The 17,506-nt window shown below is 43.8% G+C and overlaps 1 protein-coding gene across 1 annotated transcript in view; it reads right to left on the bottom strand.

Moving 5' to 3' along the window:
- Positions 1-17,506, bottom strand: part of LOC120990016 — a 134,408-nt gene that overhangs the window by 70,786 nt on the left and 46,116 nt on the right. The window lies entirely within an intron of this gene.

The following is a 17,506-nucleotide window of genomic DNA, read 5'->3' as shown; positions in this document are numbered from 1 at the left end:
TTAGATACATCCTACAGAAAACGAGGCTGTGTGAGGCTGGCTAACCACAAGGCACTTTGATATATGATAAGAAAGGGACTCAACGATAAGCTCACAAGCTTGGCTTTCTGACAACTGATACTTATTTCTTAGTAAAGTGAATACCCTACTCTACCTGTACTGAGGTGTGAGATTAAACCTCTGTAAGTGATGCTAAAAGCATGGTTATAACTTAAATGTGGCAACTTTCTTGCACTTTACTGCTAGCTGAGGCAGCAACGGTTGCATAACATTTATTAGTATTGATACGTAACCTTAAAAAAAGGAAATAAAAATGTTTTTTCTGGAAAAAAAAAACTTAGCAGTACTTTTGAGGATTTTAATAAAGTATACTTTGTCTTCTGTTAAACAGACCAGAAAGCCTGAAATTACTTTGACAATATTATGTATGTTGCTCAAAAAGTGAACTGTAATGTATTATGAACTGAGACTTTTTTCCCCATCTGATACCATAAACACTTTGGTGTATATGAATGCTTTCCTATATGATATTATTCTATATGATATTATTGCTATTCACAGCACTGTGTCCTTTTATTTCTGCTCACCTTCGAGCATGGAACAGACTGGGTATATTAAAAATGGTTCATTGTTTTTTTTTTTGCCTTTTCTCTGGGAGAATGGTTACCTGACTAGGTATAAAGCAGCAAATATGTTTACAATTAAAGCTTTCAGTTTTCTGTATTTATTGTGTCTTCAATATAATGGCTCTGCATATCATTCATTAAAGTGACCCTCCGGTTCAAGAAAGAAAATTCATATTCATTGGGGAACAAACAGAACCCTTCTTCCTTCTAAGGTGGCTGCACCACTTCTCCAACTACCATTCTTCTTCCTTCTAAGGTGGCTGCACCACTTCTCCAACTACCATTCTTCTTCCTTCTAAGGTGGCTGCACCGCTTCTCCAACTACCATTCTTCTTCCTTCTAAGGTGGCTGCACCGCTTCTCCAACTACCATTCTTCTTCCTTCTAAGGTGGCTGCACCGCTTCTCCAACTACCATTCTTCTTCCTTCTAAGGTGGCTGCACCGCTTTTCAGACTACCTTTTGCATATTGTGTTTCTGGTAGTCCAAGGTACTTCCTGCTACCCTTGGATTGGACAGCAGTGCTCATGTGAAGAGTGGATCTGCAACTAAAAGGATGAAAAGGGCACCATAAGTGTTCTCTTAATTCCCCAGTTAGTGTTATTATTTTTTCTCCTGAACTGGACGGTTTCTTTACAGGCAGAAATAAGACTATGGGATTTAAATTAGACATCACGCAACGTGGTTTAGAACTTGGCTTTGGTGCTAGGCATCAGGAAAGCTTATGTTATATTAGATTATTCCCTCATTTTGCTGTCAACCTGGATTATCATTTATATCCTCTTACAAGTTATTGAGTTCCAAATATATTTAACAAAAACTTTCAAATATACTTCTCCACATACTTAAAGAGGAAATGTGATCATTATTTTTTAAATCTAATACCTTTTGTTGTTTCTGATGGTCTCTGGATTCCAGCCCCTTTTTGTTTTAACTTTTCAGTCGGCTCCGCTGTTCTCCCGATACAGCTTCAGCTCAGTTTTTGCACCCAGTTGATTGGACAGCATTAGGCTTAGGGCTACACTAATTGCAAGACAGCTGTCGCTGCCAGGATCGCAGAGTAGAGGTGATCCCATAGAAATTAATGGGATCACAGCGCAGGTCGCAAAAAATTCAAGTACTAGCCTTACAGCAAAGTTAAAGGCATTGCCCACTGAGAAAAGTTGAGGTCTCCTGCTCCCTGTATCTTTACTACAGATTTACATATTGGGTGCCAAAACAGACTGGGAGCCGTAGCGGGAGAACAGGCGGGTGAATTGAAAAAAAAAGTGCAAGATATGAGCAGTACTCCTTCACCAAGAGAGCCGGACAGGCTTATTGAGCTTCTTATTTATGTATACACAGCTTCACATTTTTGAATATGAAAAAAATAGAAGTAAAATTGGAATGCACAGCAAGCTGCTCAACTGTGCCAAAATGGCCACCCTATTGTTATAGTATATAGCAGTGATGGCGATCTTTTTACAGACCGAGTGCCCAAACTGCAACCCAAAACCCACTTATTTATCGCAAAGTGCCGACACGGAAATTAAACCTGAATACTGCAGTCCAATATAGTATAACTTCCATGTACTTTATCATTTATCTATAATAGCCTGCCTACATTCAGTGTGCTGCCTGTGCCGTACATAGTGCGCCCTGCGCTGATGAATGGCATGAAAAGTCTAAGGCATATTGGTACACCATAGACTTATTCGAGGGTGTGGGTGCCCACCGAGAGGGCTCTGAGTGCTGCCTCTGGCACCCGTGCCATAGGTTCGCCACCACTGGTATATAGTGTTATAGTATATATAATAACTATGACAGACATCCAATATTATACCCACATCATACATAACTCACAAATCATATATAGTCCAAGAACATTATATATTCATGGATCCCTCACAACTCTCACTAATTATGCTCTTATTACGCACTATATCCATACACTCTTTGGCAGAATCACTGAACTGTTATCATACTCTATAGAAACACTGCCCACTTACTATAAAATGCCTAAGTAATATTTATTCATGCTTGTCTCATATAAATTATACAGTATATACACACGACATGCAATAATTCATTTTAACAAACTTTGTACATACAATCCAAACATATATAAAACACATTTACTACATGCGTACACTTTAGTGTACCTATTTTCTGAATTATCAATGACGCACATTCACTGGCATTATACACTATCTACAGTGGTCCCTCAAGTTACAATATTAATTAGTTCTGTCCAGACCATTGTAAATTGAAACCATTGCAACTTGAGATTATAACTCTATGGTTCTAAAATTGGTTCCAAAGCGCCAAAATGGCATCCCAAAATAACAGGTAATGGGGATTAAAGGCTATGAACACCTTGGGGGATTTTTTTATGATTGTATTTTACTAATTTGGGCTAAAATCATTTTTCAATTGGTCTTTATTAAAAATGTTCAGCAGTTTTTGTGTTACAGGCTTGAAATTCAATCTATTTGTAGGTTGTTACTTCCTGTTTTACACTGCGTTCCATCAGGTGACTGCTATGTATAGCTCTTATCTCTGAATTCCTAATAGCTTGTAAACACTTTTTAATCTAAATTCGTATCAGTTTGATACAAATTTAGCTATAATGGCTATAATGAGTGTTTGAGCTTTCATGAATTTAGAGATAAGGGCTATACATACAGTGAGGAACAGAAGTATTTGAACACTCTGTGATTTTGCAAGTTCTCCCTCTTAGAAATCATGGAGGGGTCTAAAATTCACATTGTAGGTGCACTCCCACTCTGAGAGAAAGAATAAAAAAAAATCAGGAAATCACATTGTATGATTGAATTTATTTGTCTTGCACTGCTGAACATAAGTATTTAAACACCTGAGAAACAGCAAGAATGCTGGCTCTCAAAGACCTGTTACTGTGCCTTTAAAAAGTCCACCTCTACTCCACTCATTAATCTAACTTAGTAGCACCTGTCTGAGCTCTTTAAAGACACCTGTCCACCCCACAGTCAGTCAGACACCAACTACTACGATGGGCAAGACCAAAGAGCTGTCAAAAGACACCAGAGACAAAATTGTGGACCTCCACAAGGCTGGAAAGGGCTACTGGGCAATTGCCAAGCAACTTTGTGAAAATAGATCAACTGTTGGAGCAGTTGTTAGAAAATGGAAGAGGCTAAAGACGACTATCAGTCATCCCTCGGACTGGGGCTCCATGCAAGATCTCAACTCGTGGGGTATCACTGATGATAAGAAAGGTGAGGAATCAGCCCAGAACTACATGGGAGGAGCTAGTCAATGACATGAAGAGAGCTGGGACCACAGTTTCAAAGGTCACTGTCAGTAGAACACTACGCCGTCATGGTTTCAAATCATGCATTGCACGAAAGGTTCCCCTTCTCAAGTTATCACATGTCCATGCCCGTCTGAAGTTTGCCAATGACCATCTGGATGATCCAGAGGAGGCATGGGAGAAAGTCATGTGGTCAGATGAGACCAAAGTAGAACTTTTTGGTCTAAACTTCACTCGTGTTTGGAGGAAAAAGAAGGAGGAGTTGCATCCCAAGAACACCATCCCTACTGTTAAGCATGGGGGTGGTAACATAATGCTTTGGGGGTGCTTTTCTGCAAAGGAGACAGGACGACTGCACTGTATTAAGGAGAGGATGAATGGGGCCATTTATTGCTAGATTTTGAGCAACAGCCTCCTTCCCTCAGTTAGAGGATTGAAGATCGGTCGTGACTGGGTCTTCCAACATGACAACGACCCGAAGCACACAGCCAGGATAACCAAAGAGTGGCTCCGTAAGAAGCATATCAAGGTTCTGGAGTGGCCTAGCCAGTCTCTAGACCTAAATCCAATAGAGCATTTCTGGAGGGAGCTGAAACTCTGTGTTGCTCAGCGACAGCCCCGAAACCTGACCGATCTAGAGGAGATCTGTGTGGAGGAGTGGGCCAAAATCCCTGTTGCAGTGTGTACAAACCTGGTCAAGAACTACAGGAAACGTTTGACCTCTAATTGCAAACAAAGGCTTCTGTACCAAATATTAACACAGATTTTTTCAGGTGTTCATATACTTATGTTCAGCAGTGCAAGCCAAATAAATTCTTTTAAAAATCATACAATGTGATTTCCTGATTATTTTTTTTTATTCTGTCTCTGAGTGGGAATGCACCTACAATGTGATTTTCAGACCCCTCCATGATTTCTAAGTGGGAGAACTTGCAAAATCGCAGGGTGTTCAAATACTTATGTTCCTCACTGTAGCCATCATCTGATTAGACTTAGTGTAAAACAGAAATTGACAGTCTGCAAATAGACTGAAATTTAACCCTGTAACACAAAAACTCATGAACATTTTTAATAAAGACCAATTGAAAAATGATTGTTAGCCCAAAATGAGTAAAATGCAATCATAAAAAAATTGCCCCCAAAATTGTTAATAGCCTTCAAGGAAAATAAGCAGATAAACAGACAGTTGTTATACTTAATTTAACAATCCGAAACACATCACTATTTGTGATGAGGACAGGAGCTTCATAAGGGTCCTGTACAATACACACATGTACCAGAAAAATAAAATGGAGCTGCCCTCACCTGGCGTCCAAAAGAGCAACTTATCTTGATACAGACAGAGGGCAATTATTTTAGTACTGAGATACTAGACAGGTAGTATTGGTGTTTTACCAGTAAAATGCCCATGCTGATAGGCATCAGCATTGTTGTCTGGGGCATTGTATCTTTTCACATCTTAAAGGGAGTCTGTCACCTCCATATGGCCATATACAGTGCTTACATTGTCCTATCGCACACCTATACATGAACGTAATGGTACCTATGTCTTTACACTTGCAGAAGCTAGAAAAACGAACTTTGATTGATATGCAAATGAGCACTCGCAAGTGCCCAGGGGCGGCGATCACTGTGTTGGTGCCCAGGCTGCCCTGCCTTTTTTCATTGTTCCCCAGCCTTTGCATATGCCCGCACTCCTATTCCCTTGCGTCATCCTAAGGTCCGGCCCGAGATCCCGCGACTGTGCACTGCCTCGCCAGGCTGGAGCATGCGCACTGCGATGCCCATTGTTGGCACGGCATCGCTTTAACTACGGCGCATGCTCCGGCGAACGGCTGGTTTTGCGCCGTTGGCCGGAGCATGCGCAGTAGTTAAAGCGATGCTGTGCCCACAATGGGCATCACAGTGCGCATTCTCCAGCCCGGCGAGGCAGTGCACTGTCGCGGGATCTCGGCCGGACCTTAGGATGACGCAAGGGAATAGGAGGGCGGGCATATGCAGAGGCTGGGGCGGCGGAACAATGAAAAAAGGCAGAGCAGCCTGGGCTCCAACACAGTGATCGCCGCCCCCGGGGCACTTGCGAGTGCTCATTTGCATATCAATCAAAGTTCGTTTTTCCAGCTTCTGCAAGTGTAAAGACAAAGGTACCATTACATTCATGTATAGGTGTGCTATAGGGCAATGTAAGCACTGTATATGGCCATATGGAGGTGACAGACTCCCTTTAAAGCTGACCACACACTATAGTTCTTTGTCAAAAAATTGATAAATAGCTGTCTATCTCAATTCCCCCAAAGACGTCCAAATTTATTACAAAGGTGAGAGGCAAATGGGTTGCTGGCAGCAGATTATATTTCCTGGGAGCAACATATCGTTCAAGTTGAAATCCAGCAAATGTCAGGAGGCCTCTTCAGTAAGAACATTGGCTGAACTTGCCAACCTTGCACACTTAATGAAAGTTCACACTAAAGGCTCTTTTACAGGGACCAAGAGAGCAGGCAATGATCAGGACTGAATGTTCCTATGAATGTTTGTTCCTGATCATTGCCCATGTGTTAGCTGCATTTGCTTGAAGCAATGATTGGGGATGAGGGAAAGGACGATCATTACTACGATCATCTTACCCCATACAGTTTTCTTGTTTGTCAATCAGGTCGATATGCTACTGATGAATGCGAATTTTTTATGCGTCATAAAAGATGCCATCACCAAATAGTGTTTTCGCATTCGTCAAGTGATCGGCAGAATATTTACATGGGCCAATTATCAGGAACAAACTATCACGTACGAATGCTCATTCATGATAATTTCCTCATCCTTGGGCTACATGCACACGACCGTATGTGTTTTGTGGGCCGCAAATTGCGGATCCGCAAAAAAAACCTGACTTTCCGTATGGCATCCGTTTTTTTTGTGGATTTTTTTTTTTGCGGATCCATTGTAATAATGCCTATCCTTGTCCGCAAACTAGAAAAAAATAGGACATGCACTATTTTTTTTGCGTCATAAAAGATGCCATCACCAAATAGTGTTTTCGCATTCGTCAAGTGATCGGCAGAATATTTACATGGGCCAATTATCAGGAACAAACTATCACGTACGAATGCTCATTCATGATAATTTCCTCATCCTTGGGCTACATGCACACGACCGTATGTGTTTTGCGGTCCGCAAAAAAACGGATGACTCCGTATGGCATCTGTTTTTTTTGCGGATCCATTGTAATAATGCCTATCCTTGTCCGCAAACTAGAAAAAAATAGGACATGCACTATTTTTTTTGCGGAGCAACGGAACGGACATACTGATGCGGACAGCACACGGTCGTGTGCATGAGGCCTTGGGCTGTGTAAATGGTCCGTATTGTTAACCACTGCACTTACATCTACCCATTTTTTTTTGTCACTGACTCTCCGTCCTCTATTCCCTAGGCCAGTGGTGGCGAACCCATGGCACGGGTGCCAGAGGCGGCATTCAGAGCCCTCTCTGTGGGCTCCCACACCCTGAAAAAAGTTTAAGGTATGCCAATGTGACCTTTCCTGTTATTCATCAGGGTACGCTATGAACAGCACAGGCAGCGCATTAAATGTAGGCAGGCTATTATAGCTAAATGATAATGTACATGGAAGATATACTGTATTGGACTGTAGTATTCAGGTTAAATTGCCGTGTTGCCACTTTGCAATAAATAAGTGGGATTTGGGTTGCAGTTTGGGCACTCGGTCTCTAAAAGATTCGCCATCACTGCCCTAGGTTGACAAGGCCATGCAGAGTAGGGACAGTGTTTGGTTTCAGAGCTTACAGCTTGATGGTGGATATATTCCGCTGTCTCCTAATAGCTTGCATTGAGCCATAAGAGTTTTTCAGCTAGCCAAAACCAGTGAAATCAACCAGCTTTCTCTTATGTAGTGTAGGTGCTCTCTGCAGGACACAGTGGGAACTGCACCCAAGCTTTATTCCTCATGTACTGGTAAGTCACTATATACCACAAACATCGTCATATCTATATTTGTGTCTGGAAAATGTTTAGTCACATGCAACTGGAGCTTGCCCAGTATATATCTACATAGCAAAACAAATTCCACACTGCTGTGCAGTTACATTTCAGACTGACCTATTAGTGTGTTTTTAGAATGCTAAAGAAAAACACTGGGAGAACATAAAAATGTAAATGTTGTCTTTAGATTAAAACTCACCACTCCAGAGCTGCAAGTTAACAATTCTAACCACTGAGCCACGCTGTTGGCCTTACTTCTGCTGCCCCCCAAAATGACCGGGCACCACATACAGGTTATAACTAGCCCCAATCCCCGTTACTCCTGATGCCCGCACGGCCTCTACTGCATTTCCCCGTCGCGCAGATCAAAACATCCGTCAACAAGGGTGGGGGTTTGCTGGGGGCAGCCAATAGCAGACCGTGATGGGAACAAGCCTCCCTAGCATCGCCCGCGACGCTAGGGAGGCCCGTCCCCGTCGCGGCCTGCTATTGGCTGCACCCCCTGTCTTCGGATGTTTTGATGCAGCGGCCGTGCAGGCATCAGGAGTGATGCGTGTGCTGGGGAGCGGAGTAAGCATAACCTGTATTGTGTGCCCAGACATTTTGGGGGCATTATAGGGGTTGGATAACCCCTTTAAATGAATATTCCCACCTCAGCTATTCATGTGGTGGTAAGAGATGGCTAGGGTTAAACTAAGAGCCAACTGTGGCATTCTGTAACTCCAAAAGAATTGAATAGGAGCTGTGGAAACAAGGTTGGCTGTGCTCCATTGCATATGAAGGGTATTCTGACTACCATGCAGCTAATTGTAGATTCACAGATCGCTGTGCACCAATGGAGCTGAGCTAAAAGCATCAACACTAAAGAAATATATTCATAAGGTATCAGCTTAAAGGTTGTGTACACCTTTGGGGGCAATTTTTTTATGATGGCATTTTTTATTTGGGGATAAAATCATTTATTTCAATTGGTATTCGTTAAAAATATTTAGCCGTTCTGTCACAAAGGGTTAACTGCTTTTCTAGGTTACTTCTCGTTCACTTTGTGCCAGTCATATAATAATTGTCATCTCTAAATTACCAAGAGGTCATAAATACTTATTTAAGCCACATTCTTATCATTAAAATAAGGATTGAGCATTGATGAGTATTTATAAGGTCTGAGAGCAGAGATTAGGAGCCCTTCAGCTCCCTGTTTGACGGAGCAGAGAGGAAATTCAGATCTTGCTAGTAGAGTATCTCAGCTCCATACAGGACTCCAAATTTTTTATAAAGACCAATTGAAAAAAATTATTTTAGCTCATAATGTGTACAATGCACTAATAAATAAAATTGCCCCCAACAGTGTACATAGCTTTAATTAAAGAGGATCTGTCACCATATTTCACAATAAAATAATTTAATCTATTTTAAGGCTGTATAACCTGTGTACCTCATTTTAAAAGAACAGCAACAGCCTGCCAGTGCTTATGAGTCCAAGCATATTTATGAGCTAAACTCAATCTCTGCCCACTGTCACGGGGTTCCGAAGGTGCACTCGGTCCCCCATTGCCCGCGGACCTGTTGCTTAGCTTTGGGAATAAGGATCTGTGTTTGACCTCATTCCCAGGGCGGCTTTACTAGCTGGGTGGCTCCCTGCTCCTAGTCTGCCTTGAGCGCCGAGCTGATCACTCGTTGCTCGACTGGTTGGTCTGTCGGTCATGTGACGCTGGCCACATCACATGACCCTCACTCCCCACTATAAATACAGGCAGCCTGCTGGCTACAGGTTGCCTGTTAATTTCTAGGTTCCTGGCTATTTGTTGGACTGCTGAATACTTACCTGATCGTGTTCCCTGACCATCCTTTTGCCTGCTCCTCCTGTACTGCGCATCCATCCTGGTATTGTGACCTCGGCTCCCACCTGACTACTCTCTTAGGACTCCTCTTGTACTTCTCTGCTCTCCTGGTATTTGACCCCGGCTTCTCCTGACCATTCTTTGTTTAATCCTTTGTACTGCGTAGCTCTCTTGGTTCTGACCCGGTCCGTTCATGTTCCGTATTTGGTCTTGTCTGTCTTCCCTGCACATATCCTAAGTTAGGGACTGTCGTCCAGTTGTCCCCTGTCATCAGGACTCGTGAGGCAAGTAGGCAGGGCCAGGGGTGAGGGTGGAGCGCAGTGGTCACTATCCTTCCCCCTGTGTGTGTGTGGACGTGACCGTTACACCCACTTAGCCTGACAAGCTTCTTTTAGTGTACCTCCTCCCCTGCTGCTGCTGCATTTTGTACAGTGAAATCTGGTGACAGATTGTCTTTAAAGGGACACTAAACCCTAAAAATCAAGAAAAAAAAAAGTTTGTCTTCATCTTTTTCTCTGTGGATACTGGCAAGGTGCTACAGAATTTTTTTTAATGAGATTTCCTGCAGTCAGACAAGTGCCTCATTCCTCCCAGTGCCTCCTTCTGCTGCTGAAGACAGGCTGTTATCTCTTCCTGTACACTACTGTGACCTCACAAGTAAAACATTAAGTTTGGGAAAGGGGCAGAGCTTAACGCCAATATACTTAAATAGACACTCAGAGCACTGTGATAGAGAAATTCATTAGTGGTGGAAAGCTGGATTACAAGTCGTGTGGAGCTGTACACACTGTCCATATAGTGTTATCCTTACACTTTGCAAGTAACCCAGCTTTTCTAGCATCCTGAATCTGCCCAGGTATTTCACTATTTAGAGATGGGAGGGGGGTTTCTCTTGGTAGATTTAGTATTCTGCAGTCTATTACAGTGCCACATAATGGTAACCTAGCTTTTCCTAGATCCTGAAAGTAAATCTCCCTAGCTATGGCACTGTTTAGGAATAGGGAGGGGGATTTATCTTGGTACATTTGCTATTCTGTAGTCTCTATTATAGCTCCACATGGTAGGAACCCAGGTTTCTTATGACCCTAAAAGGCAAATCTTCCTAGCTATGGCAATATTTTGGTGTGGGGAGGGGGATTTACCTTGGAAAATGTAGTATTCTGTATTCTCCAGTATAGCTCCACATGGTGGTAACCTAGGTGACCCGGGACCCTGGAAGACGAATCCGACTAGCTATAGCACTATTTAGCAATGGGAAGGGGATTTATCTTAGTAGATTTGGTATTCTGTGGTTTGTTACAGCTCCACATGGTGGTGACCCAGCTTTCCCAGGGCCCCGGAAGGCAAACCTACCTAGCTATAGCATTATTTAGGAGTGAGGAGGGGATTTTATTTAGGTAGAGTATAAACTGTGCCAGTTTTTGGAAGAAAAAAAGTTGCAAACACTGTGTTTGCAACTTTTTTAAATGAAATTGTGACAAAATATTGTCATAAGTGGCATTTCTATGCTGTCCTCGACACTTTCACAAAAATAGGGATTGGCAAAGAAGGGGGCAGGGCCAGTGGGCCCAGTGAATTTATCTTATTTTACGCCAGGTTTCTGCCATAAAATGAGGCAAACCTATGGCATCTACAAGCTGCCGGAGGATGCGCCTAATTCATCACTAGGTATGCACCTCGTCATCAATTAGGCGTATCCTTTCGCAGTGCAGGGGATATCATAGACCAGTGTAAAAGCACGGTCTATGATAAATCTCCCCTTTAGTATTTAGCAGTCCCTATTACAGCTCCACATAATGTGTTACCCGGGACCCTGAGTGACAAATCTGTCTGCTACAGTATAGAGGATTTGTCACTAGGATTCTTAGTATCAGGACAGTCATGTGTATATACTATATATGTTGTTTGGTCTCCAGTATACCACCACAGGCTACCCTGCTTTCCAAAGCTGATAAAAGACAAATTTGCTCAATTATGCAGTGTAGGGAGGAATTATCACTGCATAACTACGATTATAGCCAACAGATTAGCTATTTATGTACTATGCCTGGTTCTGTGTATATACTGCACCTGTTACTTTTGGTACTACAGCTAGCACAGTTTTTATTTTATACTATTGGTACTGTAACTAGGAGATTCCTTCCAATAAAATGGTGATGTTCACTGTGTAGACAAGAAACTATCCAGACTAAATACAAACTTCCTGGCTCATGTACGCTAGCATCAGAGGGGTGAGAGGGAGGGGGAGAATACATGGCTGCAGCCTGACAGAAGAATAGAATTCTGATGTAGTTTCATTATTTTAATGTTGAACATTCCAGGGCAAAGATGATTTCTCTACTAGATGCTAGAGTTAAAGTAGTCGTCCTGTATTAGGCCTTGTTCACATCACGTTTTTTGTTTTAGTTTATGCTTTGTTCATATTTGTGTTGGAGGGCTCCTTAGAGGCCTTTGTTGCAGATTCTGTCAAAGATATTGGACAAAATAGCTTTTTTTCTATGATTTGTATTTCCAATCGTGTGCAGTCTTATTCTCTGCTCCCTCCAGGCAGAAGCTCCAATGTAGGCTGCATGACCTGATGTGTAAAGGTCTCTTCACTGAGGTGTAGTTTCATATAGTAGGATTGCTTTAAAGGGGTTGTCCAGGTTTAGAAAAACATCTGCTTTCTTCCAGTAACAGCACCATGCCTGTCCATGGATTGTGTCTGGTATTCTAGCTTGGTGTCATTGAATGGGACCGAGTTGCAATACCACACACAACCTTTGGACAGGTGTGGCACTGTTTTTGGAAGATAGCAGCCATACATATTTTGCTAATCCTGGGCAAGCACTTTAAAGCAATATTACTGTATCAAACTACAACTCGATGAAGCGGAAAGCTCATTATATTTATGTATTTATGTGTGATATGGTTTCCAGTTTCTGGACCTTATAAACAGCCACCCACAGTCTGATCATTTTCTTAAACAGTATTTTAAGCCTATGTCATGTCTGCTGGCAATACCATGAGAATTAGTGAAATGAAATTTTGGGAAACTCAAAGACAAACTTTGACACAGGTCCATGTAGACTAATTTCTAATTCCATCACCACCTCCTTACAGCTGTGTAAATATCCAGTGATAGCATTAAGTGTAAGGCCAGAGTGTAAAGTAATATTAAGAGGAGGAGACCCACCCTGCTCTTCAGCTCACGCTAGAAAAATCGTGATTTCAGGAACAGATAGACGTGTATAAGTTCTGAGCCTAAGCTTGTGTAGCTGTGTACAGGTATAAGCATATGAGCTATATACTATAAAGTATATTCTGTACTTTAGGACTAGTGTATTTGGTGCCCATACAGGTATGTTCATAAGTCATTTTTTTCCACACATAGGAAAGGATTCCAGCAGGGAATATGGAAAACCATTCTTTTGGAAATGTTCTCCTTTTTCGCTCTATTGTCATCTATTTGCAATTTGACTAAAAATAGTGAAAGCAATAGGGACATCAAACATATTGTGCAACCTCTTGGCAGTTTAAAAGTGTGGTCTAAAAATACAATCTCTATGTGGTGTGACACAGTGAGGGGAATGGTTTGGGAAAACATGTATTTTCCTGCCAGCATGTGCTGCTGGGCTGATTTGCAGCCAGGTGGCATCAAATACCAGACTGGATTTTAATTGCCGGTCCAGGTTTTTGGCAGCACCTGGCTGTCCTTAAATAGGTAGCTGGGCTCAGCAGCAGGATCTCTGTGTTGGGATCTGAGGCTTGGTGCCAGGTTTGAGGGCTTAGACCCATGGACCGAGGATACAGGTCCCCTAAAGCCTGCTTTGGACTGCTGGGGGCAGAACTGACATCAAGGGGACTTGTCTTATATGAACTTTTCAATTTGTGTGAAGTCACACCAGTACTTTCCATTGTGTGTGAAGTAAACACCAAGACTGCAAAGTAACGCATTGTTTTGTGCATTTGCCTCAAGTGTGAATAAAACACTGAAGTTTTGCATTAAGAACTTGTCTTTTGCCTCTGTACTGCGTCCGCTTACCCTATCTACCAGAGCGAAACCCCACAATTGGTGGAGGAGGCAGGCGTGATCGCCGAAGTATTGTTGTTTTTTATTTTTGCTCAGGGAACGGTTGTATGTCTTGCATTAAACCCGATAAATTTCAACCCGTGACCCTCGACAAAATGGAGGCCATAATGAAGGCTCTTGTGGAGGCAACCAGATGCAGCGAGAAACCAACCTGCAACAACGGGAGGCTAACAGGCAGCAGCAAGAAACAAACCAGCTGCTGTTACAACACTTGATGGCTATACAATCGGGCAGGAATATCCCAATGCGTCCATGATTTCCAGAAAGCGGTCCGTGCAGAGATCCCCAAGATGACACCCTTAGATGACGTCGAAACCTACCTGGCGATGTACGAGAAGGTGGCCACAAGGGAGAAACTACCCCGAGACCAGTGGGCTGAGGTAGTCTCTCTGTTCCTGGCATCCGATTCTCAGCGGGTGTATTTCGACGATCAAGTGGCTGACTACCAGAAAGTAAAGAGATAGATTCTGTCAAGACTGGGGGTGAATGTGTTGGTCCGGGCCCAGAGGGTACATCAGTGGGGGTTTAACCCGGCTGAGCCCGCTAGACCCCAGTATTATGACTTATTTCACCTGTCACGGCCTCGGTGTTGTGCGCTGTGACACGTTTGCCGTACATGCCGGTTGCCAGGGGCAACACGTGGTTGTCTGCATGTGTGTGCTTTGCTCCCCTTCTCCTGGTTCCTCCTCTGTCTGGTGCTGGAGGGGTTAACTACCTTGGTGGGTGTGGTCACTAGGTGCTTCTTATACCTAACTAATTATATACAATCATTAACTACTAAAAAGTACCTTAGATGTATTCACTTACTGGTGTGACAGATGGTTACCTCATAATATACACACAAAGATGCTGCATGACGCATGCTAATGAGCTGATTTGAGTCCAGCGTGATGTCATTGAGTCCAGCGGTTATTTAATTCAGAGCTATAGCCACTCCCCTGCCTACCTGCTGCAGATTCATATGGAAAAAAACTGTCATTCAGCAGCAGGTAGGCGGGAAGAGTCAGGAGCTCGTGAATATTCAGGACTCATCATTATGAGCTGGAGCTTTTCAATACAAGATGTTGGCAGATTGACTGGGTCAATTAAAGAAAGTGACCCAGCATTTTGCTTAGAAAATCAGTCACTTATTTATGTTGCCCTTAGTTAGGACACCATAAAACTGGTGACAGGTTCCCTTTAAGGCCAGGAGTCAGTTGTACTCCAGCCTTGGTGTCTGCTGGAGTTATGCTCCTTGTCTGGTTGTTCCATCTTCCAGTGTGAGGGCCACCTAGTGAGACATCGCTGGAGACATCGATGTCCCTGAGTTGGCAGACCTCAACGTCTCCAGGGAAAATTTCGGTACAGCACAACACCGGGACCCAACCCTATCCCGAGCCTGGGAGAATGTGGCAATAACTGATGGTGAACCACAACAACCTGGGGCCAAGTCAATGTTTCCCCATTTTGTGGTTCATCAGAATATGCTGTATCGGATAAACCAGCTGCGGGGTGAACATATTGAACAGTTGGTGGTGCCCCAGGCTTATCGCAAACGCTTGTTAGAGTTAGCCCACCAACATGTTCTCGGGGGTCATCTGGGAATGCAGAAAACACAGGACAGGATATTACAACGGTTTTACTGACCCAGTGTGTTTAGAGAGGTGAACGAGTTTTTCAAGTCTTGCCGACCTGCCAAACAACTACCCCCCAGCACCTTTTCCGCAGTTCCTTAGTACTTCTCCCGATCATCGAGGTACTGTTTGAGCGAATCACTATGGGCCTCATAGGTCTAGTACCGAACTCCGCTAGAGGACACCAACAATTGTTGGTCATCCTAGATTACACCACTCGTTATCCGGAGGCAGTGCCACTGCAACATACATTGGCCAAACTTATAGCTAAAGAGTTAATGGAGATGTTTTCCTGAGTGGGGCTACCTAAAAAGGTTCTGACTGAACAGCGGACACCTTTTATGTCCAAGGTCCTGAGGGAACTCTGTAAGTTGCTGCACATCAAACAGCTACGGACGTCCATTTATCATCCGCAAACTGACGGCCTGGTAGAAAGGTTTAACCAAACATTAAAAAACATGTTAAAAAGAGTGGTGTCTAGGGATGCGAAGGACTGGGACCTCCTTCTGCCCTATCTTATGTTCGCAGTGCGAGAGGTGCCCCAGGCCTCTACTGGGTTCTCGCCCTTCGAACTGCTATATAGCAGACATCCTTGTGGTCTGTTGGACATAGCCAAAGAGGCGTGGGAGCAACAACCCATCCCATATAAAAGTGTCATTGAGTACGTTACCCAGATGCAAGATCGGATAGAAACAGTGTTGCCTTTGTCAGGGAGCATATGCAGGCAGCTCAGCGAGCTCAGAGTCGGGTCTATATTCGGCAGACTCGGGTGATCGGGTTTTGGTTCTGGTGCCGACAGTAAGTTCCTGGTTAGGTGGCAGGGGCCCTACGAGGTACTCAAGAAAATTGGAGATGTACACCGGCCAGGGCGGTGAAAGCCGGAGCAGGTTTACCATATGAATTTACTCAAACCATGGAAAGATAGGGCAACCTGTACAGAAGACAGCCCACGGCCGGGTTTTCTAGGAGAAGAGGTACCGGCCCCTCTGTCTGCTGCAAGAGAGGCGGCTGCCACAGTAAAAATTGCTGACAGCCTCTCCTCTAAACAGACTCAGGAGGCCAGGGAGTTCATTAGTCGGAACACAGGTGTGTTCTCAGACCTTCCTGAACGCACGTCCATAATCCAGCATGACATTGTCACTGAGCCTCAGGCAAAAGTCTGATTAAAACCATACAGGGTGCCCGAGGCTCGGCGACAAGCCATCTCAGAGGAAGTGCAGCTAATGCTGCAACTAGACGTTATTGAGGAGTCTAAAAGTGAGTGGGCCAGTCCTATAGTTTTAATACCCAAACCAGACGGAACTTTACGGTTCTGTAACGATTTTCGTAAACTAAACGAGATTTCAAAATTCGATGCATATCCCATGCATCGGGTGGATGAGCTTATCGAGAGATTAGGACAAGCCTGGTATTTTTCTGTTTTGGACTTCACCAAAGGGTACTGGCAAGTACCCTTGACGGAGGCTGCCAAAGAGAAAACTGCCTTCATCACACCAGAGGGGCTGTACCAATATAAGGTGTTACCCTTTGGTCTGCATGGTGCCCCCGCCACTTTTCAACGACTTATGGACATTGTGCTTCGTCCACATCGTCGGTACGCTTCGGCTTACCTGGACGATATTGTCATCCACAGTACCGACTGGGAAAGTCACCTACCCAAAGTGCAGGCCGTAGTGGACTCCCTTTGGATGTGATAGGGTTAGAGGAGACTAAATACCTGGGGTATGTCATTGGGCGCGGAGTCCTCAAACCCCAAGTGAACAAAATCGAGGCGATACAGAATTGGCCCCGACCTGTCACTGCTAGGCAAGCAAAGTCGTTCTCGGGAATGGTGGGCTATTACATGAGGTTTATCCCCTAATTTTCTACGGTGGCCTTGCCATTGACTGGGCTCTTGAAGGGACGCTGGTCGGTGATGGTTCACTGGGATGATCAGGCGGAAGGGGCTTTCTCCGCTTTGAAGTCGGCCCTGTGTGGGTCCCCAGTTTTGGTGACGCCCGACTTCAAAAAGGAATTTATAGTACAGACCGATGCCTCCGAAGTAGGCCTTGGTGCTGTACTGTCTCAGGAAAACAACGGGGAGGAGCATCCC

This window comes from Bufo bufo, chromosome 2, assembly GCF_905171765.1.
Source record: "Bufo bufo chromosome 2, aBufBuf1.1, whole genome shotgun sequence".
In the NCBI taxonomy this organism is placed as follows: domain Eukaryota; kingdom Metazoa; phylum Chordata; class Amphibia; order Anura; family Bufonidae; genus Bufo; species Bufo bufo.
Note: the sequence above shows the minus strand (reverse complement) of the source record. Positions and strands in the feature narration are given on the sequence as shown.